The sequence below is a fragment of the Cricetulus griseus genome, chromosome 4 (genome assembly GCF_003668045.3).
Source record: "Cricetulus griseus strain 17A/GY chromosome 4, alternate assembly CriGri-PICRH-1.0, whole genome shotgun sequence".
Lineage (NCBI taxonomy): Eukaryota > Metazoa > Chordata > Mammalia > Rodentia > Cricetidae > Cricetulus > Cricetulus griseus.
This window is the reverse complement of record NC_048597.1, coordinates 131296965-131315602: the sequence shown is the minus strand read 5'-3', so window position 1 is coordinate 131315602 and position 18638 is coordinate 131296965.

Here is an 18638-nt window from a genome sequence, read left to right as displayed (position 1 = left end):
GACCATTATAAGATCTTAAACATCCTTCAAATATACCTCCCTGGGTAGATCTCTGTGGCTTCCTACTGTTGCTGTGTTTGGAGATGGCATTTGAAACCAGGACTCTGCCCTGCAGGTCACCTGACAGGGATAAATTAGCAAGCACACAACTGGAGACAGGCTAGAAGACTGCTCACAGCTCAACAAGGCAAGCATTATGATTCCACCGACCAGATAAATGGCACAATGAGGAGATTGAAGTCGCATGAAAATATTTATTATTAAAACACATTTCAGGAGCCTTCCCTTTCTCAGGGATTAATGATGAATAGAAGTACTTATGTTTAAAATATGAAGCCTACTCTTTAGTAAACAAAACTCATTTGATAAAAGCAGCCTGAGGATGTCTGGTTCTATTATGGGAGTCTTGCTTCTTTTTCTTTCTTTCTTTTTTTTTTTTTCTCACCCTGAGTGATCCCATAGCTTCTTTACAGGAAGCAATGCCATTGACAATGAACTATAACCATGATTCTCAGCTACCTGAAGCTTAACCACATGCACTCCTGTTTTCTGGTACAGAACATGAGTCCTGTTGCCCCAGCCACCTTATTAATACCAACATTTTATTTTCAAAGGCATCTAATTTACATAATAAATCATATGGTCAACCTCCTAATAAGCAGCCTCAGTGGGTGATTTCAGATCAATATGATACTAGCTTCACAGTGACAAAAGCAATTCGAGACTTCATTGACCAGTGGGGCAGTTACAGGACTGCCTTCAAGAAGTCAAAACCCTGACCATTACCCAGGCACTGCTAGAGGAACAAGTGTATTTCATAATCTCATCATGTTTGCCTAATTACATCAATTCATGTACATTCAGGGATGTTTAAAGAGATACATATCATTTGGGTTATTGTGGGCCCTATAGATTTTGGCAGTGGGACCAGGATTTATCCCGAGTGTATGACTAGCTTTTTTGGATCCCATTCCCTATGGAGGGATACCTTGCTCAGCCTACATACAGAAGGTAGGACCTTGGTCCTGCCTCAAATGATGTGACAGACTTCATTGACTCCCCATGAGAGGTTTCACGCCCTCTGAGTAGTAGATGAGGGATGAGGTGGGAGGAGAGGTAGTTGGGGAGGGAGGGAGAACTGGAATTGGTATGTAAAATAGAAAAGATTGTTTAATTTATTTTAAATCTCTTGAACACCGTTCTCAAAAAAATAAGTGATTTTTTTTAGTAGTACTGCTTCTAAACAATTAGGATAGCACTTATAGTTTTAGTTTCTGTCAAAATGCATTGTATACATGCATGTAAATGTCATAATAAAAGCCATTAATTTGTAAAGTTAAATATGCTAATGAAACAAAACAAATAATAATAGATGAAAACACATCATTTCAATTATATTGCAACATGTATATATAACAGAATTTTGTATTTTCAAATATAAATTTTCTTAATTATCCAAATATCACTTTGAAATAAACACTATCAATTAACATTGTTACTGTAACAAAATGTCTGAGGTAGGCTAACTTACAAAGAAAAGAGGTTAATTTAGCTCATATTTTGATTAGATTAAAATGAAAGATCAGGTGTCCTCTAGGTTCTGGCATTTGGTGAGTCCCTAATAGCCTGATATTGTCAAGATGGTGCAAATATATTTGGTGAGAAAAGATTACATCTCAGTGAAGCCAGAAAGAGATGAGAGTGTCCTGCATTCCCTCCAAAGGCATGTCCTTGAGATCTCTTAGATGTTTCATATTATCATACTGGAGACAGATTCTAATGCAGGAACCCATACTCAAAGCACATGTGGACCACAACAGTCACTGTCTACAACTTGTAGATGAGACAGAAAGTCTCCAGAGTCATTCTAGACTCAAATATAAGCAATTTGTACAGAGAGTCTTCTTACCCAGCTTATTAATCAAAAATGGGTTGTATATTTCAAAGTCAACGTTTAGTGTTGATCCTAATTTTCTTCTCTGGTACTATGACCAAATGCAACTTGTGGAGAAAAAGGCAGGAACTCAAGCAAGAACATGAAGACAAGAATGAAGCTGAGATGAAGGAGGGATGCTGGTTGGTTTCTCTGTCTCAAACCCAGCCAGCACTACCATGCACCCTGGCCCACCCGCCTAGAGGTGACAACACCCACAGTGGGCTGGACCCTTCTACATAAATTAAAAATCAGAAAAATGACTCACAGACATGCCCACAAGCCAGTCTGATAGAAGCCATTCCTCAACTGAGATTCTCTCACCCCATGTATGCCTAGGTTTGTATTGGGAAGACATAAATTATGTCTTGATGATTAAATAATCTCAGAAACAATAAACATACTAAAACTTATTCTGTCATCTAGAGCTTCACAGGCCAGTTTGATCCTTGAAAGAGATGGTGTTGCCTCTTTGATGGAGCAAATCATGTTCCTTACAGAAAGTGCTAATGCCAGAAAGGGCTTGAGATCTGAAGTGTAGCAGTCCTGGAGCATTCATTGTGGTGGCTTGGTCCCTGCAACATGAGGGCATTCTCTGGGCTGGAGAAAGAGACAGTGAGGGAACAACTCTGGGGTCAAATTCAAGAACATGTGTTCTGACAACAAAGCTTTGCGTGGTGGTTGTTAATAAACCTTTGGACTATATTTCTATCATTTTAATATGTAAATCTTTCCATAAGGCAAAAGACAGTTTCATTGCTCAGTGGAAAATTAATAGGATGAGATTCGGCAGTGTTGTGAGCACAAGATCAGTGAAGGAAAGTGATGCACAGACAAAGGATTCCCTGAAGGATCACAGAGTCAGGGCCAGGGCAGGCCTGACCACTCAAGTTGAATTTCTGGGCAGAAAGAACATTGGGATCTAATTAGAATGATAGGATCCCCTATATGTCTCATGGATCTACCTTTAATGATAAACATCAAGAAGATGAAAGAAGCATAATGTGATGGCTTAAGGAGGGAGGGGAAAAGGTGGGTGGGAGACAGAGAATGGGGGAGGGAGGGAGAGGAGAGACACAAATGAGTAAGGAGAGAAAGAAAAAGAAAGAAAAGCAAAAGGAATAGATTGAGAAAAGAGAAGGAATGAGGAAAAGAGGATAAAGGGAGAACAATTGGATAAGAGGCAGACAGGAGAGAAAGAGGGAGAACATGGAGATAGGAGGAAATGAGGGAAGAGATCATATTTGTATATCTTTTATTACAATTACTCTAATTAATTGTTAGTTAATATGTTCCTAATTGAAAAATAATGTAACATTGTATATGTGTCCACAGACAAAAACAATATGCATTGAAATGCTGTTATCTATCCTCTCAAGAGCCTGCCAGGGACATTGGGTTTGTGCCCTGTAGACAAAGGAGCAGGGAGCTCCTGCACCATTAGTTCTGAGAACCTCAGAGATTGTTTGGGACACTTTTGACATAGGAGACCAATGAAGATGGTGATATTTGAGTTACATTATATAAAGTAAGGATATGAAAAAAGACTTTAAAATAGTTTTAAAGACATACTTACACTTAGAAAGGAAAATGAATTTGTTTTATTTAAGGTATGATCTATTTTGTTTCTCTATTAATAATTTTGCTTAGTGACCTCAAGGAATGATGTTTCTAAAGTTTGTCATATTGAAAAGTAAGTTTCTAGTTGTTGTTTTCAGATGATGGCCTCTTTATGTACACCTGGCCTCCTGTGTAGATCAGGCTAGGCTGGAACTGGCATATCTCTCTCTCTCTCTCTCTCTCTCTCTCTCTCTCTCTCTCTCTTTCTCTCTCTCTCTCTCTCTGTCTCTCTCTCTCAATCTGAAATGAATTAAAGACATGTGCCATAATGCCAGGTTCCAGTTCTCTTTTTCACTAACATAATTTTAAAGATAAAAAAGAAAAATTTCAAAAACTGAAATATCAAACAACGAAATGAACCCTGAGCTTGGAACTGTGTTTTGGTTGTGTTTTCCCACTCATAGTTTACCCTTGAGGCTGCCTCTATACCCTACTTCCTGATTTTAATTTTCTACCCATGAAGATCACAGAAGTCTAGCTCAAGGAGGTGGAGGCTGAGAGAAAAGCAGTTTTTCTGTCCCCCACTGGAAGTAAGATGCAACAAACAAAAAGTGAAGGAAAATAAAATGCAAATTGGAAGAAAAGATATATATTACTTGAAGCTAGCCTCACCATCAGGTCAACACCTGAAATTGTTTTGATGTGAATTTATGCCTTGCTTTTTGGTTTTGATCACATGGCTCTGTGAGGTTTTTTTCTTTTCTTTCATTTCATTCTTTTATCTTCTTTTTCTTTCATGTATATTTTTGTGCCTTAATATCCCTTTCTTTTCAGAATAGCAAGTGGATCAGTACATATAACAAGGGATGTTCATATATACTGAAGCCCATAAGATGGAACATAAATTATACCTATTAATACCAGTTATTTTGAATGTTCAAATAATAAGTAAGAAGTATTTATCTGCAAAGTTATTCACAGCTTTATCTAGGACAAGTCAGCAGAGTTGGTCTTCATAGCATTAATTGCATGTATTATTTAATTATAAAGAGTGGCAAATGTTTACTCATAAATATGAAATATTTATAAAAATATGTATGCAAGAAGTGTAAGTCACAAAGGGAATGCTCAGGGAAATCTTAATGCAAAAATCAAACACTCCCAGTGAATAAATTGTCTCTTCTTCTGCCAGCGAAATAACATCAAGTAATAAAAGGAGTACAGGCTTTGGAATCTCACACATTGGAATAAATATCACACCAGTGTTGGCTAGTTTTATGTCAACTTGACATAAGCTCAAGTCATCTGAGAGGAGAGTGCTTCAATTGAGAAAATTCTGCCTTAAGATCAAGTTGCAACAAAAGCTTTTTATGTCTCTCATTCTCAACTGTGAGTCTGCAGTCATCCATACCTCTGCAAAAGAAGCCCCCTTCCCCTTTAGAGTCACCGGCTGCACAGATCACTGACTTCCATTTGCTTTCTGGATACAGCATGAACCATAGCTTCCCCATATGAGCTTCACCATGCTTCCCTGTGCATCTGGCTCTGTTCTACCATCTTTCCTTCCAATTTCATGAGTCCAGTTTTTTTTTTCCTTTTTTAAGTTAAATTAGAAATGTGTCAATTTCAGTTTTCTCTCCCTCCCCTCCTCCCTTGCTCCCATCAGATCTTCAAAGTCTGTCATATCGTTTGGAGCAGGGCCTATTCCATTCCCCATGTGTCTAGCCTGAGATAGTATCCCTCTGAGTTGATTGGTCTCCCAAAGTCCTTTCTTGTACTAGGGATAAATACTGATCCACTATCAGAGGCCCCAAAGATTAACCAGATCTCCAAACTAACATCCTCATGCAGGGGGTCTGGGACAAACCTATGGTGGTTTCCCAGTCTGAGGTCCATGAGCAACCCCTTGTTCAGGTCAGCTGTTCTGTGGGTTTCTCCAGCCTGGTCTTGACCACTTTGCTCATCACTCCTTCCTCTCTGCAACTGGATTCCAGAGTTCAACTCAGTGCTTAGCTATAGGTGTCTTCTTCTGCTTCCATCTGCTACTCAATAAAGGCTCTAGGATGGTATATAAGGTAGTCATCAATCTCGATTAAGGTAGCCTCTAGACTATTGCTTAGATTGTTAGTTGGGGTCAACCTTGTAGATCTCTGGACAATTCTCTAGTGCCTGTTTTCTTTTTAAACCAATAATGGCTCCCTTATTATGATATCTCTTTTCTTGTTCTCCTCTATTCTTCCCCTGACTCAGTCTTCCTGCTGTCTCCTGTCCTCCTCTCCACTTATCTTTCTTTTACCTCCCTCTCCTCTCAAACCCCCATGCTCCCAATTAGTTCAGGAGATCTTGACCCTTTCCCCTTCTTGGGGACCATGTATGTCTCTCTTAGGGTCCTCCTTGTTTCCTAGCTTCTCTGGCAGTGTGGATTGCAGGCTGGTACTCCTTTGCTCTATGTCTAAAATCCATATATGAGTGAATACATACCACTTTTGTCTTTTTGTGACTAGGTTACCTCAATGAGTCCACTTTTTAAAAGCCTCCTCCCATGGACTTGCATTTCTCTAGTATTATAGAGAACATTATGTGATGTACAGACTCCTTCGCCACCACCTTGTCTCCCCTCAGAACCTCCATGGATGTCTAAGGCTCCTCAGAGCTACTCCAAGTTGTCAGATGCAAACTTCTATCACAGCCAGGCTTTCCCACCCCCACCTTCACCACCCAATGAAGAAACAGTCTAAAAAGGTAACTATTAAAGAGCGCATTTTAAAAGTGTGATAAGGATGTTGAAATGTAAAACTTCGTAGCTGATGCCTTCTGGTGGGAGTGGGGCAGGGAAAGAATTCATTTATCTTTAAGGGGCTGGCCCCTAGAAGATTGACTGTGTTCCAGTAAGTACATGGTCAACACAAATTGGAGTTGCTATTTTTTTCTTCCTTCCTTCCTTCCTTCCTTCCTCCCTCCCTTCCTTCCTTTCCTTCCTTCCTTCCTTCTTCTTCTTCTTCTTCTTCTTCTTCTTCTTCTTCTTCTTCTTCTTCTTCTTCTTCTTCTTCTTCTTCTTCTTTTCTTCTTCTTCTTCTTCTTCTTCTTCTTCTTCTTCTTCTTCTTCTTCTTCTTCTTCTTCTTCTTCTTCTTCTTCTTCTTCTTCTTCTTCTTCTTCTTCTTCTTCTTCTTCTTCTTCTTCTTCTTCTTCTCCTTCTTCTTCTTCTTCTTCTTCTTCTTCTTCTTCTTCTTCTTCTTCTTCTTCTTCTTCTTCTTCTCTGTTTTGGGGGAGGCAATAAGGGGGAGCAGACCTTCAAGAACTGGGAAGTGAATGGGAAATTTCCAAATAATAAATAAAAATATTAAGTTAAAAAAACAGGCTGTGCGGAAGCCTGTAGGGCATTTTCTTAATTAGTTATTGATGTGGCAGGGCCCAGTCCATTGTGGGTGGGGACATCCCTAGGCCAATAGTCCTGGGTTCTATGAGGGATCAGGCTGAGCAGCCATGGGAAGCAAGCCAGTAAGCAGCAACAACCCCCCCCCCCCCCGTGACCTCTGCATCAACTCCTGGCTCTAGATTTCTCCCCTTTTTGAGTTTCTATACTAATTTTCTTCAGGACAAAAGACAAGATATCAGCACAGTCTTAGAACAAGAGATAAACAAGTATAAGCATGTCAATACTATGTACACATGGTATTAGATATAAGAAACACATCTATTGTTTACAATTACAAAAAGCTGTGTACAACAAAAAGGAAAATTTTGCCTACAAAACTTAGGATACAGCACTCTTGGCTGTTAAGATAACTCTTTCTCAGCAACCTGGTCCTACAACTGCATCAGCTCCAAATGAACACATGGATGCTATATTAATTATGAAACTATTGACTGTTGGCTTGGGCTTCTTATTGGCTAGCTCTGTCTTAATTATTAACTCATCTTTATTAGTCTAAGTATTTCCATGTGGTCTTATCTTACCAGAGAGAGTCCAGACCTGTTACTCCTCTCACGTCCTACATGGTGAGTGATTCTGCCTACACCTCTCAGAATTTTCCTTCTCTCCTAGTCCCACCTATCATCCTGCCTCATTGGCCACAGTGCTTTATTCACTGACCAATAAGAGAAATATGTACAGTAGACTTCCCTATGACTTGGCAAATAGTACATTTACACATATAATGTACAATGTGTTTAAACTACACACACACACACACACACACACACACACACACACACACACACACATATATTGTTTAGGCCTTTCTAAGCCTACAAAACATGAACATATATTTAATTATTATATGAGCATACATTTAACTGTAAAAGAAGTTATGACAAGATATCTTGATATGGTAACCATTACTTTCATCACAATTTTAAAATACTCTACTTTGTCAAATGGTAGTCTGAAGTTTGTTTTTAAGGACACACACCCAGACACACACACACACACACACACACACACACACACACACACACACACAGCCTATTACTTTATTATCTATGTAACTGTCACTTAAAAATGAGCAGGGTTCCCTCCCATAGTTGATATATAATCGCTACCTGTTCTCAGATAACTTCAAAATTTAGTACTTAGCTAGAATTCCTTAGGGCTCTGCCTTAACTCATGTTGGCTTTGAATTTTATTGGCGCAACAAAATCCAGACAGCAGAGAATTAACATACAAAAGTCTATAAAAGAAAAACATGGTATCTTTTAAAAACAAGCACAGTAACCTGCCTGAAGATCATGAGAAATGCTGTCATGCAATGTCTTAGGCTCTGGAAGGATAGTTCACAGAATCAAACCCTAACTCTACCAATCACCTAGAGTTAAACTTAAGCAAATTAAGAACTACCCTAGATCACTTTCAGCATCAGGGAGAATACACTATCTTCCTTAAGGGTAGATCTGAAGACCAAGATAATATGTTTCAAGCACTGCACAATGAAGGAAGTAAAAGGCAGCCCATGTTAGTATTTCTCTTTTCTTAGTTACGTACAGAACTAGATAGTACAATTCCCGGGTTTTACTCTTACATGTGTAGATTTAGTGACCTCCAGGAAAACATTATGTCAAGATATGGAGTGTTTGTTTTATCACTGTCTGTCTCACAGATGAGCTTTAATGAGGCATGTTTCTCCTCTTCTGAGAGTGGCATGCATAAAAATATGATAAACACAGATGTTCTGTTTTTAAGCAATTAAAGACATGAATTCTGTACTAATTGGGTTCCTCTAAAACATGACATAAAGTAAGAAAAATAATCCATGTCTACATCTTTTCCAGAGCAAAGTATTCATTTCTTTTGGATTTCCCAAGTGTTGACAGAACACTTGCTATATTATGACTTCTTGTCAGTGCTTGGTCTACTAGCACAATTTTATAAACTCACAGAGAAGTCAACCAAAACATTCACATACTTGTAACACTCTTCACTGAGGTGCTCCAGTTGAAATTGTGTTTTTCTATCTTCACTAAGGGGGTCTCTTGTGGTATTTAGTTGACAATAAAAATTTCTGTAAAGAATAATTTATTTTAGTGGAAGGAAGTGTAAAGTAAAAGGGAGAGGAGGGAGTGTATATAGACTCTTGGTATTTGAGAAGTCTCTCTCTCTCTCTCTCTCTCTCTCTCTCTCTCTCTCTCCTTGCCAACTGTGCACATGTGGAGAGGAGGGGTATGTGTGATTGCAGAGAGAGATACCTACACCTGTACCTTGATAAATTGCCAGCTACTAATTTGAACTCTCCTCTGTTTATCTTATTCCTCTTTCTTCATTTCTTATTCCCCAGAAAGTGCAGTCAAATTACCCAGTGCCTGAGAACTTCAACTCATTTAAGCAGAATAGATAACACCAGAATTAAAAGAGACTTGATTTACATTACATTGTTAGAAAACACTGTCTCAAAACAGTGTTATTCTACCTTAAAGTCCATCCAGAGTTCTTGTAAATCCAATCTTCTATGTTCATGTGGAAATTTTGCCAGTTCAATGTACTTATTTATCTTAATACTTGGCAAAATCTGCCATAATTAGCAGTGTCTGAATACTTTCTCCTATAATGTGGGGACATCGGTGATTTGTTTACTTATTTTCATAAAATTCAATTGTTTGTTCACTTGACTATGACCAAGGAATACAATATAAAAAGATTCCACATCCTGCAAAATCATTGTTTTCCTTATGGTTATCTTCAGCTCTATTTGTACAGTAAATTGCTCTTCAGCCTTTGTTTTCTAAAGGTCAGTGCTGAGGATTGGGCTGGAAGTAAAGTAGCTCTTTGGGAGGATTCTGTTACCAGGTAGAATTTTGAAAAGCTTCTACAGATGACTTTTTCTACATTAATCTTGGACAACCCCATTGATTTCTTGCCCAAAGGAACAGTCAATTAATTCAGAGTTCAAAACATTTTAAATAATTTCACTTGACTTTTTTATGAGAACGGTGGCAAATAATCCAAATAAAAGAACTAAATAGAGAATTCTCAATAGAGGAATCTAAAATGGCTAAAAGACACATAAGAAAGTGCTCAACATCCTTAGCCATCAGGGAAATGAAAATCAAACAACTCTGAGATACCATCTTACTCCTGTCAGAATGGCTAAAATCAAAACACCAATGACAGTTTATGCTGGAAAGGATTGGAGAAGGGGGAATACTCTTCCATTGTTTGTGGGAGTGCAAACTCTTACAACCACTTTGGAAATCAGTATGGCGGTTCCTCAGGAAAATGTGAATCAGTCTACCATAAGAACCAGCAATTACACTCTTAGGCATATGGCCAAAAGATGCACATTCATACACCATCTGTTAAACCCTGTACATAGTAGCATTATGTGTAATACCCAGAACCTGGAAGCAACCTAGATGTCCCTCAACTGAAGAGTAGATAGTGAAAATGTGGTACATTTACACAATGGAGTACTACTCAGTGGAGAAAAACAATGGAATCTTGAAATTCGCAGGCAAATGGATGGAACTAGAAGAAACCATCCTGAGTGAGGTAACCCAGTCACAAAAAGAAAAAAAATGGTAGGTACTCACTCATATATGGATTTTAGACCTAGAGCAAAGAAGTAGCAGCATGCAATCCACAACTCCAGAGAAGATAGGAAACAAGAAGGACCCTAAGAGAAATACATGGTGCCCTGAAGTAGGAGAAAGGGACAAGATCTCCTAAGCTAATTGGGAGCTTGGGAAGTGTCCCGCACGCTGTATTTTCTCGGCCGGCAAGAAATACACGCAGGACACTCGGATCCTTCTGCAGACAAGCTTTAATGCATCTTGAGAGTTGGGAGAGAGCATAAGCTTACCAGAGCGGAGACTCTGAACTAAGAAACCCATCCCTAATAAAGGCTGGCAAGTAGCCGCCTGGGACGTGTTACCCTATGAATGGCTTCAGCTCCTCAGGCCAAATGAGCCATGGGATAGGCAGAGATCAAAGGAATGGAGATTACCCAGCCAGCGCCTGTGAAGTAATTTACATCTTGGTGTCTTCAGGCACCATTATTGTAATGGAGAATGCAGGAAACGGCCCCCTACAGGGAAGAGGGGAGAGGGAGTTAGGAGAAAGAAAAGAGGAGAGGAGGACAAGAGAGAGCAGGAAGATCATGTCAGGGGAATAATAGAGGAGAGCAAGAAAAGAGATAACATAATTGAGGGAGTCTTAAAGATTTAAAGGGAAATCTGGCACTAGGAAAATGTCCAAAGATCTACAAGTTTGACCCCAACTAACAATCTAAGCAATAGTCCAAAGGTTACCTTAAAAGCCCTTCTCTGATATTGAGATTGATGACTATTTTATATGCCATCCTAGAGCCTCCATCCAGTAACTGATGGAAGCAGAAGCAGACACCCACAGCTAAACACTGAGCTGAACCCAGGATCACAGTTACAGAGAGGGAGGAGTGATGAGCAAAGTGGTCAACACCAGGCTGAAGATATCCACAGAACAGCTGACCTGAACAAGGAGTTGCTCATGGACCCCAGACTGATAGCTGGGAAACCAACATAGGACTGTTCCAGACACCCTGAATGGGATGTCAGTTTGGAGTTCTGGTTAATCTATGGGGCCTCTGGTAGTGGATCAGTATTTATCCATAGTACAAGAATGGACTTTGAGAACCCATTCCACATAGAATGATACTCTCTCAGCCTAGACACATGGGGGATTCTAGGCCCTGCTCCAAATGATGATAGACTTTGAAGATAGAATGGTAATTCGATGGGGGTTGGTGGGGTAGCAGGGGAGGAGGTGAGGGTGAGGGAACTAGGATTATATGTAAATGAAGCTTGTTTCTAATTTAAATTTAATTGAAGAAAACAAATTAATTTAAAAAAACTATAATGGCTCCCTCTATTAAGGTATCTGTTTTCTTGACTTCCTCTATTCTTCCCCTGTCTCAATCTTCCTGATCCCTCATGTTCTCCTTCCCCCTCCTCTTCTCCCTTTCTCTTTTTCCTACCTCTTTCCCACCTTCCCCTGTGCTCCCAATTTGCTCAGGAGTTCTTTTCCCTATCACCTTCTCCAGGTGACCATGTATGTCTCTCTTATGGTCCTCCTTGTTTCCTAGCTTCTCTGGAAGTGTGGATTGTAGGCTCCTAATTCATTGTTGTAAGTCTAATATCCATATATGAGTGAGTACATACCATGCTTGTCTTTCTGTGAGTGTGTTACCTTACTCAAGAGGTTTTCTTTTAGTTCCATTCTTTTCCTGTGAATTTTAAGATTTCATTAGTTTTTCTTTTGAGTAGTATAGTACTCCTTTGTATAAGTGTACCATATATTTTTGTCCATTCTTTGTTTGAGGGTCACCAAGGTTGCTTCCAGTTTCTGGCTATTACAAATAATGCTGCTATGAACATAGTTGAACAGATGACCTTGTTGTGTGAATGTGCATCCTTTGTGTGTATGCCTGTGAATGGAATTTCTGGATCTTGAGTTAGACAGGGTTCCATTTTCCTGAGAAACCACCGTACTGATTTGCAAAGTAGCTGTAGAAGTTTGCAAATCCCACAAGCAATGAAGGAGTGCTCCCCTTTCTCCTCTCCAGCATAAACTGTCATTGGTGCTTTTGATTTACCCATTCTAACAAGTGTAAGATTAGTTTTAATTTGCATTTCCCTGATGGCTAAGGATGTTGGGCACTTTATTATGTGTCTTTCAGCTACTTTAGATTCCTCTATTGAGAATTGTCTATTTAGTTCTCTACCCCACTTTTTAATTGGATTATTTGGTGTTTGGGAGACTAGCTTCTTTGTATATTTTGGAAATCAGCCCTCTGTCAGATTTTTTCCCATTCTGTGTGCTGCCATTTCAGCTTTTTGACTGTGTCCTTTGCAATATCAAAGGTTTTCATTTTCAGGAGACCCCATTTATTAATTGTTGATGTCAGTGTCTGTGCTACTGGTTTTATGTTCAGAAAGCTGTCTCCTGTACCAATTAGTCCAAAGGTACCTTCCACTTTCTCTTTTAAGAGGTTCAGTGTGGCTGGAATTATGCTGAGGTCTTTGACCCATTTGGATTAAGTTTTATGAATGTGATAGTTATGGATCTACCTGCAATCTTCTACATGTTAATATCCAGTTATGCCAGTACCATTTTTTGAAGATGCTTTCTTTTTTCCATAGTATAATTTTAGCTTCTTCATCAAAAATCAGGTGTTCATAGATGTGTGGATTAACATTATGGTTGTCAATTTTTGTCAGTACCAACTGTTTTCATTACTATAGTTCTATAGTTGAGCTTGAAGTCAGATATGGTGATATCTCCGGAAGTTGTTTTATTGTACAGGGTTGTTTACTCTATTCTGGGCTTTTTGTTTTCTATATGAAGTTGAGTATTGTTCTTTCATATTCTGTGAAGAATTGTGTTGAGATTTTGATGGGGATTGCATTGAATCCCTAGATTGCTTTTGGCAAGATTGCCATTTTTACTATGTTGATCCTGCCTATCCAAGAGCATGGGAGATCTTTCCATTTTCTGGTATCTTCTTTAATTTCTTCTTTAAAGACTTAAAATTATTGTCATACAGGTCTTTCAGTTGTTTGGTTAGAATTACCAAGAATTTTTAATGAAAAGGAGCAGGTTGAGCAGAGCAAATTACAATATGAATATTTTGAAGAGAAAAAGCAGTACCAAGAAGTGGAATAAAGCTAAATTCTGTGTTCAAAGACTTAAACAGATTAAAAATGGAATAAAGGGAGTGGTGATCTTTGGGGTAACATCCCACACAGTTAAATTTCCTACTTGTGAAAAGGAACCAAAGGAAAGCTTAGAGCCAGCTTTAATCCCATCAGTGGAAAGACAAAGGCTGGTGGATCTCTGAGTATGAGGCCAGTCGGGTCTAGAGGAAAAGATTCAAAACACACAAAATTAGGCAGTGAAAGACAGAAAGCTGGCGAACATGTAATTGAACAAGGAGGTCATGTTCCCATCCCAGCAAGCAGTAGAATTTGGCAGTTTGGGCCATGTGATTCTGGGTTTAGAGTTAAAGATAGAAGAAAAGATGTGAGGCAAGGCAGGTGTCAGTGGTACCCCTGAATGGAGGTCTAGTCGAAATTCCATCACATGAAGCTGTTAAGTTGAAATCTGGATTGCCTTGGAGAACCTAATATGTTGGGTTGCCTGCTGAGGAGAACAACTAACAGGGAATGGAACAAGCACAAGAGAAAACATTGTGATGCAGTCAACAAAGCTGATTGTCCTGGAGCTATCAACAGCATTTTGATATAAGACATGGAGATGCAGACTTTCAAATGTACCAAGCTTTGGTTCAGTATTTCCTTGCTATGCTCCCTTACCTGCATTTGGAAATAGAAATGCATATCCTGTGCCATTGTATGTTGGAAGCATGTGATCTATTCTTATTTATTTTTATCTTACAGGTGATTAAAGTTAAGAGATTGCAGAAGGGTATTTATTTTGGACTTTAAAACATTGTTGAAACTGTGATAGACTATGGGGACTTTTAAAGTTGGATTAAATAAATTTTGCATTTTTATATTGGTGCTAGGGAGTGGAATGTGGTAGGTTGAATGTAATTGGCCCCCATTATCTCATAGGGAGTGGCACTATTAGGAGGTTTGGCTTTATTGAAATGTCTATGGCATTGTTGGAGGAAGTGTGTCACTGTGGGGACAGGCTTTGAGGTTTTCTATGCTCAGAATACTGCCCAGTGTCTCCATCAACTTTCTCTTGCCTGCAAGATATAGGACTTTCAGCTCCAGCACCATTCTGCCTGCATTCCATCATCCTCCCCACCATGATGATAATGGACTGAACTTCTGAACTGTAATCAAGCTAGTGTGCATCATCCCTTCAATGGCCTCTGAATCAGCTCCTGTTTCCAGAATCCTGCCATATTTGAATGCCTGTCCTGACTTCCTTCAGTGATGAACAGCTTGCTGCAGTATATGCTAAATAAGCCCTTTTCTCCCCAACTTGCTTTTTGATCATGGTGTTTTGTCATAGCAATAGAAACCCTAACAAAGGCATATGGAAAACCAAAACACTTAGGATAGCTGAAACAATCATATAAAATGAAACAACTCCCAGAGTTATCACCATCCCTGATTTCAAGCTGTACTACAGAGCTATAGTAATAAAAACCACATGGTATTGGCATAAAAGCAGACAGATAGATCAATAGAAATAGACTGAAGTCCAGAAATAAATCCACACATGTATGACCACCTGATTTTTGACAAAGAAGTCAAAATTACACAGTGGGGGAAAATAACATCTTAAACAAATGGTTCTAGTGTAACTGGCTGTTAGCACATAGTTGAATGCAAATAGATCCATATCTATTACCCTGCACAAAACCCAAGTCCAAGTGGATCAAAGACCTCAATATCAATCTAGATACATGGGACATGATAGAAAAGAAAATGGGGAATTGCCTTGAATGCATTGGCACAGCAGACAACTGCTTAAACAGAATACCAATAGCACAAACACTAAGACTGACAACTAACAAATGGGACCTCATGAAATTCAAAAGCTTATAAAAGGCCGAAGATACTGTCAATAGGACAAAATGGCAGCCTACAGAATGGGAAAAGATTTTCACCAACCTCACATCTGACAGAAGGACAATTTCCAAAATATATAAAGAATCCAAGAAACTAGACATCAACAAACCAAATAATCCAATTTATAAATGGGATACAGATCTAAATAGATGATTATCAATAGAGGAATCTCAAATGGCCAAGAAATACTTAAAGAAATGTTCAACATCATTAGTCATCAGGGAAATATAAATCAAACAACTCTGAGATTCCATCTTACATCTGTCAGAATGGCTAAGGGAAAAAAATCAAAACTGACAGCTCTTGCTGGTAAGGATGTGGAACAAGGGGAACTTCATTGCTGATGGGAGTACAAACTTGGACAGCCACTATGGAAATTAGTATTGTGGTTCCTCAGAAACTTGGGAATCAATATACCTCAAGAACCAACCATACCACTCCTTAAAGGACACTCCATCATACCACAAGGTCAATATCTCAATTATGTTCATAGCACCTTTGTATGCAATAGCTGGAAACTAGAAATAACCTAGATGTCCCTCAACCTAAAAATGGATAAAGAAGTTGTGGTACATTTACACAATGGATTATTACTCAGCTACTAAAATCAGTAACAGTGTAAAATTTGCAGGCAAATGGATGGAACTAGAAAAAAATATCCTGAGTGTGGTAACTCAGTTCCAGAAAGACAAACATGGTATGTACTCACTTATAAGTCGATTTTAGTTGTAAAGTAAAGGATATCCATTCTACAATCCACAGCCCCAGAGAAGCTGGGTAAAAAGGAGAGCTCCAAGGGGGAATATATGAATATCTCTTGGGAGGGGAAATAGAATAAACATCTCAGGTAGAGGAGGTGTAGGTAGATGGAAATGAAAGTGATAGGGAGTGGAGAGGATTGAGGGACAGAGTATTGGGAGAGACAACTAGAACTGGGGGGCTGGTATCTCAGGGACAAGGTAGAAACCTAACTCCATGGAAATTACCAAGAATTTACAAGGGTGATCTAGGATCTCCTAGCAATGGAGGATACACATCCTGCACTGGCCATCTCCTGTAACCAAGCAACACTTCTAGTATAGAGATTGGGAGACCAAACCAGCCACAGAACCTTTGAACTGAAATTTAGACTTCCTACAAGATTTACTAGGGTAGAGGTGGAGCAGAAACTGTGGGAGTCACCAACCATTGCCTGGTTCAAACTGAGGCACATGTCATGAGAGGAAGTGTACCCTTCACACTGCCTGGAGCAACAGAACCCAGATGCTGCAAAGTCCAGAAACCTAGGACACAACCAAACACAAAAGAAAAAGAAAAAGTCAATACAACTATTCCTATAGATTGGTACTGAGCCCAGCTGTCATCAGAGAGAGTTCATCCAGCAACAGATGAAAACTTATGCAAAGACCCACTGCCAAACATTAGGTGGAGCTCTGGGAATCATGCAGAAGAGGGGGCAAGGATTATAGGAGTCAGAGGGGTCAAGTGCACCACAAGAAAACCCATATAATCAACTAACCTGAGCTCATAGGGACTCATGGAGTCTGAACTGACAACCAGAGAGCATGCATGTACTAACCTAGGCCCTCTGCATATTTGTTACACTTGTATAGCTTGGTCTTCTTGTGAGATTCCTAACAGTGGGAACCGGAGCTGCCTGTGACTCTTCCTGGCCTTTAGGACCCTATTCCCCATACTCAGATGCCTTGTCTATCCTTAATATGAAGGGAAGTACCTAGTCTTACCACAAGTTGATATGCTACATTTGGTTAATATGGGATACATACCATTTTCTGAATAGAAATGGAAGAGCAGTAGATGGTGGCACAGATAAGGTGTGAGGGAAAGGAACTGGGAATAGAGGAGGGAAGAAAACCTGAGGTTCAGATGTAAAAAGTCATCAGCAGCAGCATCTTCATCATTACCATTTTTAAAAGAATGGGATTAAAAAATAGTACCATTAAATTCTGAAGCATGTTACTGTGGACAGAATTTTTTGTCCTGCCAAGTTCTGTGGCAATTTAATCCCAAATAAAAATATACAGGCTTATAATAAGTATAACAATTATAAACTGTTTGGCCAATGGCTCAGTCTTCTCATTGGCAACCTCTCTATTAATTATTAAACCATTTTTATTCATTTTTATTAGTGTATGTATCCCCACATGGTCTTGGCTTACCAGAGAATGCCCAGGGATCCTACATTCCTGGTAGCTACATGGAGTCTCCCTTTTTCTTTCTTTTCCCTGTCCTTTATTTTAGAATTCCCACCTAGCTAAATCCTGCCTATCCACTGACCAAACAGATTTATTCATCAACCAATAAAACCAACACAACACATATTCACAGCATACAGAAGGACATCTCCCATTATCTCCACTTTTCTGTCTAAATAAAAAGGAAGGTTTTAATTTTAACATAGTAAAATTATATATATATATATATATTTCTCAAGCAAGAACTATCTTTAGCAATATGTAGTCCATTACCATTTGGCAAATTTTAAAGAAAATATTCTATCATCTATCCTATCTTTGTGACTTTAAAGTTTTATATGTAACTTATCTTTTATCATAACAAAGGAAAACCATAACCATAACTATCTGTATTTAACTCCATCAAAGACTCCAGAAGGATAATATATAAACTCTAGAGTTGACAGAGACATCCCACTGACTGGACTGACATGCAAAGTTTCTCTGTAACATTGGAGCATCCATCTTCAGCCTATAGGCCTAGAATGTCTACCAGACTTTTTGATGAAGCAAGGACCTTGAAGGACCATCCTGTCTCTTGGAAAGTTGAACAGTCACTTTTCTTTATAACCTGCTTGTCCAATTTTGACAGTGTGCTATCAAGCAGTTCAGGCAAGAACAGTTTTTTGCATAAATGGCTATCCCTGCCATGTTGAAGGCAAACTATATAATGAATTTCTTCTATGCCCATCTTCCTCTCTGTAATTGGTGTTGTTAGGAGCAGTTGTGTCTCATTGTCATGAAAAACCCTAATAAACCATTTTAAATGCCATATTCTGTAGGTCTTTGAAAGGTTTTTAAGAATATCTATCCATTTGAAACATATTTCTGTATATCTAGAAAACCTAACTAGCATAAGTTTTGATTATTATAG